At 36.3% G+C, this 12,461-nt stretch overlaps 1 protein-coding gene across 8 annotated transcripts in view; it reads right to left on the bottom strand.

Annotated features, from left to right (window-relative positions):
* The window catches only part of Dtna (dystrobrevin alpha), a 346,528-nt gene that overhangs the window by 229,069 nt on the left and 104,998 nt on the right, over nucleotides 1-12,461 (bottom strand). The window lies entirely within an intron of this gene.

Consider the following 12,461-nt stretch of genomic DNA (forward strand, 5'->3'; position numbering starts at 1 on the left):
AATTATGGTTTTAAAAATGCAACTTTCAGAAAACAACCCTGATGCCTCATTCAGTAATGTGACTGCATTTCTTGCTACACATAATGCCTGCTCTCTCAGCATGTGCTTAATTCCTTGAGCCATTAGCTGACTCCTGGTTTTTGGTCTGGCCCATGGCCAGCCCACAGCACGATGCCTGCCACATAACAAGCGCTCAAAAGTATTGGATGAATCAATGAATGAATTTGAGGACATTTGTATTAGTGCGTTTATTTCCAACACTTGTACTGATTGTAGTTACTGCTTCTATCTTAGAATGTTCTTCCAAAAGGGCATCACCTTCGAGCTCTGGGAATAAAATGGTGAAAACTAGAGATGCAGAAAATCTAGAAAGATGAAAAGTGTCTTTGTGCTAACAAGAACAGAAAAAAAAAGTTGTATATATATTTTGAAATAACTTCCATCTGCCAGAGTGTTCTACAAAAATCCAACTCTACATTATAAATGGAGTCTCCTTTGATTTGATTCTGATCCTTACTGCAGTCTCTGTATAACCAAAATGAAAGCCCTGGAAAGTCTGCCTGTTTTGTCTTCCTTGAGGCTCAGACCCTGGTTCCTGAATTAGAATTTTGTTCCCTGTTTAGGTAAAGCCTTCATTTTCTGAGCCTTGGCCCTACACTAGAAGGGGTATCATGTTATGTAGCTCTGATGTATACCATTTGACCTGTGCCCCAGTGGTCCTCTTCACAAGAGTTCCTCCCCAAGGTGTCCTGCCACAGCCTGAACACATAGCCATGTCTGCTATCTTATGGCATTTTTTCAAAAGAACACTCTCATATTTTCAAGAGAGTGTGATGTTACCCATCATAACACCAAACGATAGAATTTTTGATCAGAGATTACAGGGGTGCACCAGGGCGCCTGGCCTCAAGCTATTCTTTTGAAGGTAAAACACACTAGTTGAAAATGTAAGTTAAATGTATAGGCTAGTTCTGAATCCCCTCCCCCATCCCCCAGACACATCCAGTTTTATTAAAGTATAATAGACAATAAAATTACTTATATTTATATGGCAGCATGTAATGTTTTCATGTGTACATACATTGTGATAGGATTAGATGAAGCAAATTGACAGAAGCATCGCCTCACATACTTTATTATTTATGTGGTAAGAACATCAACAATCTACCCTCTTAGCACTTTCAAGTATATGTTATTGTTAACTACAGTCACCACACTGTACAACAGATCTTCAGAACATATTTGTCCTGTCTCAATGAAATTTTGTACTTGTGACCGGTATCTCCACCTCTCCCTACCCTATCCCCTGCACCTGGCAATCATCATTCTACTCTCTGCTTCTATGAGCTCTACACGTAAGTGAGATCATGCTGTGTTTGTCTTTTGGTGCCTGGCTTATTTTACTTGGCATAATACCCTCCAAGTTCACCCATGTCGTTGCTGGATAATATTCCATTGTAGATAAACATCCATGTATCTCTACCTACCTAACCACACACACACACACACACACTACAATTTTTGTTATTCATTCATTTCTTCATGGGTGTGTATGTTGATTCCATATCTTATAGAGTTTCCAAGAGAGCAGGCTCCTGTTGGCTGTGTGAATTTTCTGTCTCATTTCAATCAGGAACCTAATACAATCCATTTCCCTCCCACTTTCCACTGAACCTACTCCCAATATGGCCGCCAACTGCAGAACATGGCTACAAATTGCAGAATCTGTCCTCACCAATCTTCTTTGTTTCATGAAACACTAATTACTAATACTAAAAAAAAAGTAAAAAACAAAAACACAAAAAAACCAACCAACTGATCAACCAAACAACAACAAAAAAGCTCTTTCCTTTGCGTGGAACCCTTCCATCCTGGTTTCTCTCTCTGGCTAATTCTTCCCAGAGTGGCTTGATGATACAATTCCCTTTCCTCAGCCAACCTCCCTGGTGTCCAGGAGCATTCTTCCTCAGCCTTCTTTACCATTTGGAATACATGCTTCCTGATGTTAATAATTTTCACGATATTAATGGCATGTACCCAAAGGTCATTTAAACTGATGTGTGTCCTCCAGACATTTCACCTACTGGGCATTTTTTATATAGATATCCCACCAAAGCTTCCAACTTGAAATATCCAAGGCCGCTGTCTTCACTGTAGTCACCATGATGCTCATTCTTCCCACAAGTGAACCCTTTCCCACATTTCTATCAACATAAATGATGACCAACCACTCTCTTGCCACAGCAAGCACCTGGGAACCAGCTTCTATTTCTTTTCCTCCTAACCTTCCACAAAAAAAATCTCCAAATGATGTCTATTCTATTTTGAGTCTAGAAGATACTTCTAGACTCATCCTATTTTGTATTTTACTGCCATTATCACTGTAATTCTCTCAGAACATGTTTCTTACTTAGAATTTGTGGTGTATTTTCTCTTTGCTGTTCTTCCTGGTTCACGGGGTCCCCTGCCCTGTAGAGTTCTTGATAGACTGTGGTAATGGTGGTTTTCCTAACATTTAGGTTGATGGTGCCATTGTCTACTCATAATTCTTGAATGCCCCAATATAAATTTTAACCTCTTTAACACAGTCTTAATGTTCTTTTATGATACTTTACCCTGTATGATACTTACAATACTTTTGGTATGATACATTTTTCAGTCTTATTTTATACCACTCATTACAACAGATTTTATGCTTTAGCAATACTAAACCACTTCAGTTCTCGAAAGATAAAATATACTCTCTTATCACCCCAATATTTCTTATGTTTACTTCTTTCAGAATATTACTTTAAATTGATATAGTAAACTCCATCCCATCCACAATAAGCTCATCAAACTTGTAATCGTGTTTTGAATTTAACTTGCTTGTTATTCCCTCAATTAATACTCTGACTCTTCTCTTATCCCATTTGGGCCTTCTGTTGTATCTGTCACATGAAATCATGATGATGTGCTTGTGTTTGTCTCCCCTGTGATCTGTGAGTTCCCCACTGGTAGAGACAGCATCCACAGACCTAATCAGAAATTGGTTCATAGCTGGTGATCAAGATATCTGGAGAATGAATGAAAAAAAAGGATTTTTTTAAAAAAGATTCTCCATTATCAAGAACCATTCATTTGACCAATTCTTTCATGGAAGATGAAAAATGTTAACTCAAGATTGTGAGTAAATATTTTCTTATGTTCTAATGTGACACTTGTTTGAAGTTTTATCTTCATCTGCAATGCAAAACCCTTGAAAACACCAAAAACCCTGCTTCCTAGTATTGAAGGAATTGGTGTATGCCTCCAAAAGTACATAGGCAGAAAGAACAGGAACAAATTCTTGAGTCACAGAATTGTGCCTGATCTGCTCTAGTCCTTAAAGAACACACTTCATTTGTCCATTTCACATATAGAGAATCATCTGATGCTGTTTGAATAAAATAGTGATTTGTAGTCACCACTGATTTAGAATGCTTTTCAGACCAATTCTTAGTGGATTTTCTTCACTAAAATGATTTCATGGTGTTGTAAACAAATGCTTTGAAGTAGGTTGAACTTCATAAAATAGGGTACCTGAGGGTGACCAATCATCATTATATGGGCCAAAAAATAGTTGGCATTAATTATCAAAAGGTCACAAGATGTACAAGAATAGAACTGGACTGGGATAATCTTGGCCTTTGTGCTCTTGGACAAAGCTAATCTTTCTAGACTTTTGTTTCCCCTTCTGTAAAGCAAACAGATTGAACTATTCAGTACATGATATCTAAGACTACTCTCAGCTCTAACATTTGGTAACCCAGGTCAGAGTTGAGCTGGATCTAGTAAAATATTAGAAAATTATACTGCCAAAGTAATGAAGGAAGTGTGCAGAGGGTGTAAATTATCATAAAATGTGCATATTTTAAAAATTGTTTATTAGTGCATTATAGTTACACCATATTGGGGTTCATTTTGACATAATTACATAAGCACAGAATATCATTTGCTCTAATACTTGTTTTCAAAAGCACTAAGAGTATTCCATGAAGGCTGACTTATTATAATTGATTTACACATTGATAACTCTCCCAGTCATAATTAATGTTTGTGGGTATAATACCTTCATTTAGATTAATACATACAATGATTTGTAATTATAAGGCAAGAACAAAGTGAACTGGTGGTGAAATGTTTACAGGTAAGCTGAGCACTACTGAAAACGTCAAGGTGTAATAATGTGTACTGATGAGTGTAAGTGCTGCAGAATTAATGACAACATTTCCTTGTTTATTGCTCCTCAATATAGCTAATCATGGGATGAACCCAGAAGACTCTCCCTGGAGCTTTCTATTTCTGCAGTGATGAGACACTACAGAGCCACTTGGAGTCTTCAGTGCCACTTCCCTGAAGTTACGTACCCCTGTGTCCTTCAAAGATCATGATTCTTCTGAGTTTTTTTCTTTGCTAAAAGAATGATACAGGTTCTGAAAAAGGAAATGAACTTCTATGAATCAAGATTTATACAGCTCAATGCCCAAGAACAGGATCATGTCACTCTCTAACATCTAAATGTATTACAGGCGGATGAACTGGTCTAAAAGGCTAGAGAGGATTTGGACTAGAATAGAATGATACTGTTTCCTTAGAGCATATGATATGTACATTTCTAGATAAAGGTTTGTAAGCAAATAAAACTACACTAGTCCCCTCCCCAAATACAAGAATTGTTAAGATCCATGGGTGAGAACTGTGATATTTATATTTTTGAATTATATATATATATATATATATTTTAAATTTTTCAGTTGTCAAGGACTTTATTTATTTATTTATTTTAAATATTAATTTTTTTAGTTGGACACAATAGTTTTATTTTGTTTATTTTTATGTGGTTCCAAGGATCCAACCTAAGCCCTCAAACATGCTAGGCAAGTGCTCTACCGTTGAACCACAACCCCAACCCTGAATTTTATAGTTTTGTGAACATATTTTGTATGTTATTTGTAGAAAATTTATGTGATACAGGTGAATACATAAAAGGAAATAATATTTAATTTAAAGATAGGTAGGATAAATATTTCCCTCTAAATTCTTTTCTTCTATTTATATATTTATATAATTATAATTAACTGCATAATATAGTATCTTAGAAGTTGTTAATGTTACATTATGACATCATCACCTTCCCAAATTATCAAAAATTTTTAGACGTCACTCTTACTATGGATAACATGCTGATCTCATATATTCGACCTGGGTCAATATTGCATCAAATCTTCTCAACACCCTGGAGAGTAGTCCTATTATTACCTCAGTTTGACACATGAGAATAAGAAGTTAAGTTAACATCACACAGCTTATGAGAAGATAACTTGGTCTAGCTCATGGAAGCATATACACCAAGCTTATATGTATAATGACCATATAATATTTCACTAAGTTGATTTGCCATCATTTTCTAACATTTCCCTTCAGCTATGTCTTATAATTCATGAAGTTCCACACGCCTTCTCCCTCATCCCTTTGGGCCTATTCATTTTATAAGCATACTTCAAAACACACTGGCTATGCTATTGGCATGAGAGACAAGGGACCACTCCCTCGTCCCAACATCGTGCTCTGCATGTCATCCCAACAGTGAGGTAGACCTGGCCACCCCTTTCTGTCTCAATACATTATTTCAGACAACTTATGAGAAACACCTGAGAAGCAGTGTAGGAAGGATTCTGGGTTATAAATCAGGAAACCTGGGTTTGAGACTTTCATTTAGATGGATTTGTTCTGATGTTGGACAATTACTTCATCTCTCCAGTCTTGCTCTCTTCACATGTCAGAAGATTTCTATGAGGGAAAATGCAGCTCCTGTGAGTGATAATTGGTCTGACTCATCCCAGTTCTCATAAAGCCAGCCTCGCAGGCACAGTCCTCCTTGGCCTAGACAATTCTCCTCACGTACTTGACTAATGGCCTTGGTTGCAAGAATAGGACAAAGTGATGACATAAACACGTGGTAATCAAGCATGACCTTATTGCTTAACTATTCTGTCTAGAGTCTTCAGATGCAAACTCTAACAAAGTTAAAACTTGCTGAAAATAAAACTCAATAATATAAACGGTGACATGATAACAATAAATATAGATCTGGGTAAAAATAAAGATGGGGGATATAAAAGGATATCATCAAACTCTTTAGCGAAAGATGGTTTCAAAATGTCCTTAAGAATTGTTACTATTTTTATTTATTAATTATTCTCAATAGTCTTGCTAGTTTTTTCTGATGGCTTAAATTTTCACTACCTATACTCCAAATGTAATCATTGATTATTTAAAAATACAAGAAAAAAACCCCCAAAATACAAGACCATGCAAAGTAATGGTAATTCCACAAGCATTTGTTTTCTGTTCATAATAAGCAACTGTAGACCACAAGCAGTTGTGACCTGAGTCAGAGATCAGAGGCAAGTACAGAAGAAACAAATTCTGCCCTCATGAGATAAGTGTCATGAAAGAGGAAATAAGATATGAGTTAAAAGAAATTTTGAAACCAATAATTATAAAAGGCACCAAGTATTAGATCATTAATAACAACTTACTGTTCAATTTAGCTCCAATAATTGAGGAAGTCAAAATAAAAGTGGGAATGGATATATGACACAGTTTTCCTTGTCCAAAAAAGAAAGCTTATGAGCTAATCCTAAAAGATGAACTTTTTTTTTTTTTCTGGAACAAATCCTTAGTATCTGTGTGACATAGCTCCTTATTCTGAAGACATCAATTATCACTTAGCATGATGTTCCTGCAGTTATTCAAAACCATTCTTTCTTTATTTGCCCAAAGAGTCATGTATTATGGTAAACTTCAACAGAAATCAAGGTACAACATTAAGTGGCTGCTCAATCTCGACCTTATAGAAATATGTGGCGATTACTAGAGGAATCAAGCCAAGAACCTGTGGCATGTGATTCAATATCCCAGCGCACTCAGGGAGGTGCATTTGCCATCATCTTAGCACAGTAAGCTCAAGGTTACATTTGTTGACAGTTGTTAAAAATGCTGATATTCAAAGTGGCTTACTGTATAGAAAGATCTATACATCTAAATAGTAGGCAAGATGGCAGCAGAGTTGACATTGTCATGGAGAAATTAAGAAGCCAGATTCTAATTCTCACACAAGGGTAGGTCATTCCAATACAAAAAGGGATGAACCAACTCTATACTCTCAAAAGAGAAGGAGTTCTGAATCTGCTCATTTGGTATGTTAACTTGCACAAAGCTTGGATGGAACAATTTGGGGGTAGGAATTTTTATGGATAGTATTCCCATTTCATTGCCTGAATCCATGATCCAGGAAACCAACAGACTTTTGTTAAATACCTGAATATTGAAGTAGAAAGACATACTGTGGGAGCTAAAAGCTTTGAGTACATGAACAAACTGATCAAATGGGATTGCTTACTATTTTGTATCTGAATACTAAGTGATATGTCTTTTTTTTTTTTTTTTTTTTTTTACTGTGAAAGTCTCTTCCTAGGTGCAATTAGTAAGAGACAAAGCATCTTATTAAAGCTAGTCCTGATTGTGATAACAAAACCAAGCCATCATAGTTTAGGGTGCTTATCTTTTTATAGGATTGGGTACAAAACATATCTCCAACTCACCTAACTACCAACCCAGGATATGGCACACACTTTGTTTTATAAGATTGGAAATTTGAATTGAATTTGTCAGGAGAGTGTAATGTTAGTGTAGCTTCATTAGGGATTGGGGAAGCCTTCTGACCTCCTCTTAATTGGTGTCTGGATATGAGTTGTCCCCCAAAAGCTCACATGTGAGACAATGCAGGAAGTTTCAGAGGAGAAATGGCTTGACTGTGAGAGCCTTAACTCAATCAGTTAAGTAATCCCAGATGAGATTAACTGAGTGGTAACTGGAGGCAGGTGGGTTGTAGCTGGAGGAAGTGGTTAATTGGGGGCGTGGCTATGGGGTATATATTTTGTATCTGGAGCTGGAGTCTCTCCCTGCTTCTTGACCACCATGATGTGAGCTGCTTCCCTCCGCCATACACTCCGCCATGATGTTCAGCTTTACCTCCAGCCCTGAGGAATGGAGCCAGCTTTCTCTGGACTAAGACCTCTGAAACTGTGAGCCCTCGAGTAAACTTTTCCTCCCCTACAGTTGTTCTAGTCAGATCCTTTAGCAAAAAAAGCTGACTAAAACAGTGTCACATCAACTTAAGATTCAAATCTTAGGGATTTGGAATCTTCTAGGTGGAGCACTATTATTCTCTATCTTGCATTTCACATTAAACAGACTACCTGGGAAAAAAGTCCTCCTTGAGTATCAGAATGTTACCTCTTTTGTTTTTCTTCTAATTGTCTATCAGTTCTGTATCTTCCAACTAGTGATGCTGGATAAGTGAATAAGTGCATAAAAAAACAAAGTACCAAAATGTCCAGAACTTGGAATGTTTATGGAAGACTGCCACAAAATGCTAAGGGGGTCATAGGAGAGATGGGAGGCACTTTTCAGGAATAATAATGCCAGAGGTGCTGGTTATAGTGACACACAGTTTTCTTTTTCTCTCCTAATAGGAATTCATAAGTGGAAAGAGCCGAGAACATTAAGAAATGCAATTTATTTTCATGTAAGTTTTGCTTAAGGAAATGTCCATTTTGGAGCTAGGCTGGGGAATATGCAGCTATATCAAATAGATTCTACAGAATCAAGATTTTAAAAATTATGGGAGCATCCCTCACTGGTCAAAATCATATTGCAGGTAAGTAGACATTATGGAATCAGTTAAATCTAATATTTATGAGCCTCCACTCTTTGCTTCTTCAAAATCATCATCCGGTCAATTGATCTAATTCATTTCTTGTTACCTTTTAACCTTAAATGATCTTCGCTACCTGCTGTGCTTCTCCATCAAAAGGGATTTGTAATTACAAATCTGAGAACTCCAACCATGTATTCAGAACTCTAGAAGCTATTGGATCAAATGACACACATTCGTGGAAATTTGGAGAAAAATACTTTAATGCTGAATGAAACACAGACTTGCTAATGAAGTAAAATGTAAATACATGAGAAATCAAAAACAGATGAGCTAGATGGGAAACCATTTTGAGCACTGGCACCAGGCCCTCCTGTGAGGAGGTAGTGATTCTAATTAGGCTTTGCTTTCTCTGGGGGAGGTTTTCAGGGCACTGCCCTCTATGGACTAGAGAGAAAACCCCTTGGAATGATATAAAAGGACTTCCCATGTGACCACCCATTTACTTCTTCAAATTTATCTCCTTTCACTTTAGCTTCATATTTGGCCCTAGAGTGAAGGTATTGGTTCCCCCCATACACACCATGCAGTTTTATCTTTGCTCCTGCTAGACCTTCACCAATGAAGGCCCTTTGTTTGTCTCAGAAACACCTACTCATCTGTTAAATCCAACAGTGCACCCCTCAAACACAGAGCTTTGACACTGCAGACTATTTGAGTTGTCACTCATAGAGTCTGACTCCCAGATTTAGGACTCTTATACTCTGATGCAAATTTTGATATGAGTCTTGGTTATGAAATGATTATTTTTTTAAAAAAGTACATACATAGCTCATTTCTCCTTTTTGGTGGTGAAATATTTTTGGTTGTGAAATAGTGAAAGAACATAGTAAATTAAACCTGATTTCATTTTATTTTGTGTTTTGAAAATTAGACCATCTTATCAACTAGGAAATCAAGATAGATTTTACAACACTAAGATTTAAATTGATGATGTGGAAGTTGCAGCTACATCAAGTAGATTTCTAAAGAATTAGTTTTAAAAAATGAGAGCCCTCCAGTGGCCAAAACCTATATATCCAAAACCCCAGTTATTTCTTCCTCAATATTTTTCCCCTCTAAAGAACTTATAAAACAATCTTCCTTTCATAAACATGCCTGATTTGATCATTTTCTTATATAACTATATATTACATAATCATGTTTAGCACAATGGGGAGAATAGATATTTATTTAAATCATTTAAATAAACCATAGACAATAGCAGCCCAAATCACCCATTTATGAATGAATGGATTTGAGCAGTCACTAGAATTTAACCACATAAGAACGATGCTAAATCTTGTCAAGATATGAAAAATGGAACTCCTTCCACTGTAGCCATTGAGGAAAATGCTGCTGTATATTAAACCACTCAAGATGTAGCAAGAACCCAGCCAACACCAGCTGCGTCTGCTACTTCTGTGCTTCCTTTGAGCCTGGTTGTATTTTAATGTGTATATTCCTGGACTTGTAAAAGCATACTGAGTGAGTGAGTGTGTGTGTGTGTGTGTGTGTGTGTGTGTGTGTGTGTGTGTGTCTAAGTTGTGATTTTGATGGTTTGCTTAAGAAATGCATTGGCTTCTCTTCTAGCAAATGCATATAACTAAGCAGGCAGCAGCTCTTTCTTTTGCCATCAGATTACCAGGAATTGTTTGGCAAAAAGCCTAGAGCAATGTCTCTGCTTTGAAATTTGTCAAGCTCTAAAATTTACCCCAAAGACTGCACACTGACTACTGAGGGCATTTTTTATTTGCTTTGTTTTAATTAAATTCTCATATTGCCTTATTAGACGATAAAGCTTATTTAAAAAGAATAACTCTCACACTTGTATATTTGGGTTTGTTCATTTGATGTTCAAATTAGGAGTAGGATTCTTGTTCACAAATATACATCAGTATATTTCATTATTATAATTCAAAGTCTCCAAAGACCACTCCTGCAAAACCCATGTTTACTTATTTTAAAAAGTTTGCAACAACAGAGGAGAATTGTCAGGAAAAAAAAATTATGCCCTATGATTTAAATTCTTACCCAGACTTTTTCTTGTTTTCTCAATGTTATAGACAGAAGGGAAATAAATGTACATTAGTTTTTTTGGTATATTAATGTTTGCAGACTTACTACTTCAATGTTCCTGAATTTTTTAAAATAAAAAAAAAGTAAAGTTCGGTTAGTATCTGTGAATGACCTTCAAGAAATTCTGCCTACTGTAGGAAATGTTATGGGTAATTCTCAGAAAGCATACTCCCAGGGAGTAAGTTATTGCCTAAGACAAAAGCAGGCATTTCTGGAAGCTACATTGTGTCTTCGAGGCCACTGGGGTACCATATAGGAAACTAAAGCAATAATTTAGCTTTGTGCAATGAAAATATAATGTAACTTGCAAGCCAGGACCCTCTGCCTCATTAAGTTAAAAGCTTCCCTCATGCCATTTTAAAGGAGAGATTGTAACACTGCAAATCTCAGTAACTTAGATTTATATTCTGGTGTTTAGCAAAGAGTTACACAGGACCCTTGCTAGCATTCCAATGATTTATGTGCTAGTCGGTTGGGAAGATCACAGGTTCAAGGCCAACCTCAGCAATTTAGCAAGCCCCTGTCTCAAAATTTTAGAAATGTAAAAAAAGGGTGGGGTTTTAGCTAGGTGGTAGGTGCCCCTGTGTTCAATCCTCAAAAGAAACATGGCGGTAATTGATTTTAGAATTGAGCAGACAAGAAATAGAATATTGCTGTGTGACTTTCAAAGAGTTGCCAAAGAGCAGCCCTGCAGTGCTCAAGTGATCTTCAGATCCTCCTAAAATGAAATTTTAGAGGTATTACTGACATCATTATACTTTCTGAATCTTACAACCCCAAGGAAAAATATGAAAAAAGAATTAGTAAGAGGAAAAAATGTAGACTAGATATTTTTGCTACCCCAAATTTTGATTGAGTGTCGTCTTCTTCTATGGCCTAGAAAAGAAGTGTATTTTGCAATTAGTTTTGAATATTAATTTGTCTCCTATTTTAAAATGCAGGGAGAGGAACTGAAATCATTAATGAATGAAAAGCAGAATAATCTAACCAAAGTAAGTAAGGACACTCATGCCCTGTTACCTAACCCACCCTCACATCCACCAGGGAACCTCATACCTAGGGTTTTCTTTGAATGTAGGTGTTACTAGTATAAACATTCATAGGACAATAGGTTCCTTCCAAGTGATCATTGCACTTGGTTAAATATAACATACTGTAAAGGTAAATAATTTGTTCTTGTTAATCTATTACCCTTCTTTTGCACAGGAAAATTCCCAAGGGAGTACATTTAGTAGAGAATTTTCTGAAACCCAACAATTTCTTTTTCTCCACTTATGCTTTAAAACTTCTGACCTTAAGAAAAAAAAATGGGAAAACAATCAAGAAACAGACCTTGAAGTTAAATGATGACTTTTCTCTTCACATGGTCTTCATAAAGAAATGATAATTAAGGTTGATATGTTAGTAATGTGTGATCATGTCATAAAACGGTTAAAACAGAGCAAATTGCTTATGAGTTCTGGGTTCTGAAGGATACAGCCAATGTCCTTATTTGTGGCATATCACAAATTACGTATGTGCCTGCATAGTGTTAAATATTATTGGATGCTTTGTCTACTTTAAATTTCTGTTGGTGTTTCCAATCAGTTGTCTTTTATTA

The sequence above is a fragment of the Urocitellus parryii genome, chromosome 13 (assembly GCF_045843805.1).
Source record: "Urocitellus parryii isolate mUroPar1 chromosome 13, mUroPar1.hap1, whole genome shotgun sequence".
In the NCBI taxonomy this organism is placed as follows: domain Eukaryota; kingdom Metazoa; phylum Chordata; class Mammalia; order Rodentia; family Sciuridae; genus Urocitellus; species Urocitellus parryii.